Source organism: Palaemon carinicauda, chromosome 41 (assembly GCF_036898095.1).
Source record: "Palaemon carinicauda isolate YSFRI2023 chromosome 41, ASM3689809v2, whole genome shotgun sequence".
Lineage (NCBI taxonomy): Eukaryota > Metazoa > Arthropoda > Malacostraca > Decapoda > Palaemonidae > Palaemon > Palaemon carinicauda.
This window is the reverse complement of record NC_090765.1, coordinates 41,135,399-41,142,898: the sequence shown is the minus strand read 5'-3', so window position 1 is coordinate 41,142,898 and position 7,500 is coordinate 41,135,399. Positions and strand designations below refer to the sequence as shown.

The 7,500-nt window shown below is 32.9% G+C and overlaps 1 protein-coding gene across 1 annotated transcript in view; it reads right to left on the bottom strand.

Moving 5' to 3' along the window:
• Window positions 1-7,500, bottom strand: part of LOC137632541 (potassium channel subfamily K member 18-like) — a 297,397-nt gene that overhangs the window by 202,192 nt on the left and 87,705 nt on the right. The window lies entirely within an intron of this gene.

The following is a 7,500-nucleotide window of genomic DNA, read 5'->3' as shown; positions in this document are numbered from 1 at the left end:
TTTGATTTATACCTTGACAGATACAGAAAAGTCATTATGATTTAAACCACGACAGATGCAGAAACGTCATTTTAATTTAAACAATGACAGATACAGAAAAGTCATTTTGATTTAAACAATGACAGATACAGAAAAGTCATTTTGATTTAACCCTAGATAGGTGCAGAAAGGTAATTTCGAATGAAACCATCATTGATGCAGAAGAGTCATTTTGTTTTAAACCATGACAGATGCAAAAGTAATTTCGATTTAAACCATGACAGATGCAGAAAATTAATTTTGATTCAAACCAAGATAGATGCTGAAACGTCATTTTGATTTAAACCATGGCAGATACAGATCATTCATTTTGATTTAAATAATGACCAATGCAGGAAAGCCTTTTTTTACTTAAACCATCAAAGATGCAGTAACGTCCTATTGATTTAAACCATGACAGACACAGAAAATTTCTTTTTGATTTACACCAATATAGATGCAGAATGGTCATTTTGATTTGAACCAAGATATAAGAAGCAAAGTAATTTTGATTAAACCTAGATAGATGCAGAAAAGTCATTTTGATTTAAACCATGAAAGATGCAGAGTGTCATTTTGATTAATCCACGACAGATGCAAAGTCATTTTGATTTAAACCATGAGAGGAAAAAAGTAATTTTGATTTAAACCAAGATATATGCAGAAAAGACGTTTTATTTAAACCATGGCAGATGCAAAAAAGTCATTTTGATTTAAACCATGACAGATAGAGAAAACAATTTATGATTTAAACCATGACATATAGAGAGAAGTCATTTTGATTTAAACCCTGACAGATAGAGAAAACAATTTATGATTTAAACCATGAGATATAGAGAGAAGTCATTTTGATTTAAGCCATGACAGGTGCAGATGTCTTTTTGATATAAGCCATGACAGATGCAGATGTCTTTTGATATAAGCCAGTGGCAGATGTAGAAAAGCCTTTTTTATTTAAATCCAGATAGATGCAGATAGAAGCATAAAATTCATTTTGATTTAAACCAAGATCCATGCAGAATTCTTTTTTTATTTAAACCAAGATAAATGCAGAAAAGTCTCAGATTTAAAGCAAGATAGGTACAGAGAAGTCATTTTGATTTAAACCAAGATAGCTACAGAAATAAATATGCAAAAAAACTCCTGGGAATTTCCTTGAAATTATATGATTGTAAATCCACTGCCATACGAGATGAAAAAGTGTGATTTTTTTCCCTATTGTCTTTCATCTCTGTCAAGCCCTTCAAAGCGAATAATAGATCGGTTGTCAGATACACTCCACACTACCAAATCATAGATCAGCAAAAGGAGAACATGAGAAATTGCTAACCTTGGAGAAGGAATTTTTTCTTATATCAAACTTTTATCATTTGAGAATTTTTTGCGTAAATCTTATTTATCCATAATCTTGCAAATAACTTCCTTTGCGGTACAAAAATTTAGTGAACAATACTAGTATAGTTATCGCAAATCTTCTACTTCTTTTTCAAATACATTTAAAAATATATGAAGCATTCAACCATTTTTAAAGTTTGCTTGGCGATATTGATAAAAATGAAATTTTGCGACCATAGGCTGTAAGATATTACGAGCTAAATGAATTCTATTAAAATCCATCGCGCGAACGTCGATTTTCATAGTATCCTGCAAGATATATTCAAATATGTGAAACGACAGAGGACATAGGATATTATCAATTAGTGCAATGGGAGCTTTTACTCAGGCTACGACTTCTGAAGTTTTACCTATACTTTTCCTTTTTTGTTTAATACCTATTTACCTACTTTTTGAAATGGTGTTTTGGAAAGACAAAAATTGTGTTCGGACAAATTAGTGTTTTTATATCCTTAAAAACTTGCTGTGACCTTTTTGGTAACGTCTCTCCCTGGTGATCGCCAGACGAGGGTTCGAGTCCCCGTTCAAACTCGTTAGTTCCTTTAGTGTCTGCAACCTTACCATCTCTGTGAGCTAAAGATGGGGGGTTTGGGGGAGCCTCTAAGTGTACTTGCTGAGTCATCAGCAGCCATTTCATTACCAGACCCTCCCTGGACCGAGCTTTGCTGGAGAGGGGGCTTAGGCACTGATCATATGTATATATGGTCAGCCTCTAAGGCATTGTCCTGCTTGCTAGGATAATGTCACTAATCCTTGCCTCTGCCATTCATGAGCGGCCTTTAAACCTTCAAATAGCGTCAATTTCAAAAGTGAAGATAAGAAATCTGTGAAAGTTCCAATAAGAGTTTCATAGCTTAGATGATCTCAGTATGGAAGAATCAACAAGGAAAAAAAAAGTAAAAAATTTATTTTTTTCGAATTAATAATGCAAGTACTTGATTCCCTCAAAAACAACATTATCAACTTAACCCTAACTGGGTATTTTGATTGAGTTAAAGACAGAACGCTATTTATCAACACTTGGTATCTTAATTTCTCACAACGACAAATTCATTTTTCAGCTACGATGGGGTGTACTTAGTTTCTATCAGTAACAGAGTTATTTACAAACAATTTCCTACTTGGCTCCAGTTATATACAACCCCATTTTAGCAACATTTAACTATATGGTTATAATCTACTAAAAAACGTTATAAATAAACTAGATAATTTGATTGCTATTAACAAAGAAGTATTTGGCTATTTTTTTCGTGTAAAAACAACTGCCGATCACAAAGACAAAATTCTTTTTTACTTGCAGTTGGTAATGGATTGTTCCAACAGCAAAAACAAACTTAATAGAAATTAGTTACTTTATTGCAATCTACGATGCAAATTTCATCAACAATTTGCTATTGGATTGCTACCTACGACAAAATGGTTTATAGCTTAATTGCTATTGACAGCAAAACATAATTCTACACTAATTTTCTACTTAATTACTAGCAACGACAGAACTCTTTTTCTCACCGATCGACTACTTTATTTTTGTTAGCGACAACCCTTATTATTATTATTATTATTATCATTATTATTATTATTATCATTATTATTATTATTACTTGCTAAGCTACAACCCTAGTTAGAAAAGCAGGATGCTATAAGGCCAGGGACTCCTACAGGGAAACTAGCCCAGTGAGGAAAGGAAAAAAGGAAAATTAAATATTTTAAGAAGAGTAACATTAAAATGAATATCTCAAATATAAACTATAAAAACCAACGAAAGAAATTCTTGAAAAATGACAGGCAAGATTTACTAACACTAAAATATTTTGTATATCGAAGAAATTTTTACATGAAAGTAATTTCAAATAAATTCATATTGGGATATCTATGTAAACTTTACACTCTAGATGAAAAGTAAACATGCAAATAAAAAATCTTTGGAATCATATTTCGTATAAAAACATCAGCACTTAAAAATAAATGAAGGTAAATGCATTTGAAAAAATTCCCGGAGGTTATAAAATTAGAATTTTCTAAATTACAGCTGGAGAAAAATAAATAAATGTGCAGAGATGAATAAACAGTTTGTCAATAATTGAGAAGTATAAGAACTTAGAATTTTTATTCTTTATGATAGCTTTCTTAAAAAAAAAAAATAATAATAATAATGCTGCTATATCAAAATGCTAAAAATATACTTGATATCGTTCCTTTGTTAATTAACACAGACCAGTAGCATTTCACAAAATAATTAATCGAAGTAATCTTATGAAAAAAAAAAAAAGTACCATTTACAGAAACGCTATTATATTCCGAAAGACACCTACTAAAACAACTCCCATTGTGTATAATTACAACAAAATTTCCAAATATGATCAGATACTCAAATTTTGGAATATTTGGAATACTTTCAAGTATACTGTACCAACCGTGTGTCACACGGTCGTACATAAATTATTTTGTATATATTATGCTTGTATCTGCGCTCTTCCCTCGCACTAAAATGAACCAGAATAAACATGTCTGCGTTTTTCCTCTCTAACATTGTCTGTTTCTCGAACATGAAAATTCCTGTTGCCTTGAGGTTTTGTATATAAAGGAGAGTGTTCTTTAATAAAGTTACTCAGTTGATTGCATCCCGCCTTTGAGTTATAACCTTCTCTCGGCCGTCACAATACTAAAGCGCATGCGCAGTCAAAACCAAGGCAAACAATCTTACACACAAAGCGCATAGAATGTCCCACGCAAACTAAATAGTATATTATATCAAATACAAATGAGAATACCTTTTGGAAAGTCAAGTTAAATCTCCCTAATGGCACCAGAGACTTCCTCTTTGACGGAGTTATGCCTCGAGTGGGTATTGAAGCCAACTCTAATGGGCTCATTTTCAATTTCATACCGCCGTCATTGCTTTCATAAAATGACGAAATTTGCTTTGAGTTTCATGTTTCTCCAATATATAAAAGACGGACATATTTTTTTATCAAATTACTAAAATAATCTAATTTCCATACCCACAAAAGAACATAAAATTACGAAAGTTTCTAGTTTCGTCATTCTCCAATATATAAAAGACGGTCATATTTTTTTTATTAAATTACTAAAATCATTTCATTTCCATAGACAGAAGAACATAAAATTACGAAATTTGCTAGTTTCGGCTTTCTCCAATATAGAAATGTTGACCATATTTGTTCATTGAATTAATTATTAAAATCATTTCATTCTCATACGCACGCAAGTAAAGAAAAAAGCATATAAGAAAATTCCATACTGCCGCTGCCACGGCAATTGCTTTAAAAAAAATACGAAATTTGGTAGTTTCGTCTTTCTCCTTTATATAAATAAAGACCATATTTGCTGATTAAGTAATAGAATAGTTCCACTCCCATAGAGACAAGCAAACAGAAAAACTTATCAGTAAATAGACATTTAAATTTACATGGGTTCTCTAAATATTAATAACCATATCATTCATACCACCATGGCAACTGCGTTCATTTTATGACGAAATTTGCAAGACTTTATCCAGTTTAAAAATTACGACCACATTTGTTGATTAAATTACTAAAATAATTCAATTCCCATAAATATAAAAATAAACAGAAAACATATGAGTAAATAGAAATTTGAATTTACATAGGTTATGTAAATATTAATTACCATTATTAATTTACTGTATTTAAAGGTCTCTTTCTTTACTTTTACAACTTTTTTTTTTTATCTGGTTCGGCTTATTCCAATATTTATCTGGGGTCGGCAGTAATAATGGTAAACACATTTCTGCCGTTTCTTTCGTTCTATCCAACATTTCTAAAGGCAATTTTGGATCCACGGGGATTAGTTCGTTACCCATATCTGAGTAAGTGAAACTTTGTAACGATGACTATTGCACAGAACTTGCATATAAGTTCAGGACTTTTAGTCCATTCAATTATCCTACGCACCCAGTTCTGAAATTGGATTCTTTTTCTTTTAGATTTTTTTTTCGAGAACAAAATATTTCAACTTTGTTTCCCAACCTGTAACTTGGAAAATCTACACTATCAAGAAACTTTTATATAATTGTTATATGGTCGTGGTGGCCGATGCGGTAACGTCCCTAGCTGGTGAACCCCAGGATGGGGTTCGAGTCCCACTAAACTCGTTAGTTTTTTTGGTCGCTGCAACCTTACCATCCTTGTGAGCTAAGGATGGGAGGTTTGGGGGAGCCTATAGGTTTATCTGCTCAGTCATCAGCAGCCAATGCCTGGCCCTCCTTAGTCCAAGCTTGGGTGGAGAGGCGACTTGGGTGCTGATAATATGTATTCATGGTCAGTCTCTAGGGCATTGTCCTGCTCGATAGGACAATATCCCTTCTCTCTGAATTCATTGAGTGGCCTTTAAAACCTAATAGTTTCATAGATTTTTTTCGGTTGGTAAAATTCGTTTTTGGTATTCAGGTAACTGGAGCAAATATTCATTCTGCTGAAGTCCAGGTCAAGTTCCGTTAACCTCTACTTTTTGTAGCATGACACATGGTAAAAGGCCTCAGCTGCTACAATATCTCGTGAAGTTATTGCAAGAAGCTTGTCTGCATGTATGTATACTGCTTTATGGTAGCGTTGTAAACATTATAGAGGCTGTCTGAGTAATGAACTACCAGTAATCTTATCATTCTGGGGAGAAAACTATATTTTTCGCAATTCATTGCGTGGTTTCAGATTTCATCTGGTCAAAAATATATAAAAGACGACGAATAGTACATTTTTTAGATAAAATAAATACACAATATTGATTTCTCTGTTTGTTCCTCATCAAAGTAATGAACGTTATGTTATATCATTTTGGTGTTTCTTGGGGAATTTACTGATTTTTTAGGCTCATTGTGATTCCTCAGGCCAAGTTAGATCAACTACAATTTCCAGGTAGTTGAGTGCTCTATCACATAATGAGAGTGTTTAAAAACATAAATTGCACATATCAAACAAATATTTGTTAAACTACATCAGAATGAAGTGATGTCAAATGTTGAAATATCCTGGTTTAAGTCTCGTGAACAGATTCTCAAGCCTCAAAGAAAGAAATTACAAGGTACTCAGATTTTTACTGAAATATCGTGACAACTGAGGAAATGAATGTAACAAATAGAAATAGTACCCTGAGGATTCTCTTATAATTAATGTCCAAAAAAAAGGCAATTTTCCATTTTTATCCCAATCAGTTTTAAATTTTATCCAAAGGAATAGGGAATTTAAATTTTTGAAAATCTGTTCCCAAGCCTACTTCCGTAAATAACTCGCCCAGCTATTCTACCCAGCGTATGTCATAGAAAAGGTTATCAACAAAGCCCACAATATATTAGAGAGATCATGATGTCACCAGATCTTAAAAATAAGTTAAAACTCCCATATATAGAAGGTAGTACAAATATAAATATAAACAATATTATAGCTGAGAAACCCTTTGTTTTTTTAATATTCCAAGACCACACGAAGCGCCTTTATTAATGTTTATCAAAATTAAACAGATAAAGAATCCGCAGTTTACAAAGAATCATGTGGAGATTGTGAAAACGTTTACGTGGGACAAACGGGCAGTTCTCTATCTCAAAGATTATCCGAACATAAAAGATCTGTCAGGTATGGCTTTGAAAACACGGTGATTTTCATTCATCCTAGAGATTTAGGGCATCAGATTAACTGGAGAGAGTCATCTTTGCTTTTTAAAAGTATCTAACCGTACAGAAGGAAGATTCTGGAATCGGCCATCATAAATCAAGCAAACACAGTGAACTTATCCGACGGACAATGGAAAGCTGACATAGTGGACAACACCCTTTTCAACACGATCATAAAAAAGATAATCCAGCGAGACCGGCCGAAAGATCGGCTCAAGAATATGAAGACAGACCTGGATTGAATTGAAATTTCCTAATCATTCCATGTACTTAATACAACCTTCTTAGAACAAGTGCAAACATCCTTCCGCTTTCATATATAAACTGTCACTGATCACTCCTATCTCATTTTACAGTACACCGTGAAGAGGGCCAATGGGTATTGGTCGAAATATAGTGACAAATTTCCATTTAATTTGTTCTTCATTTATGGGCCTTCT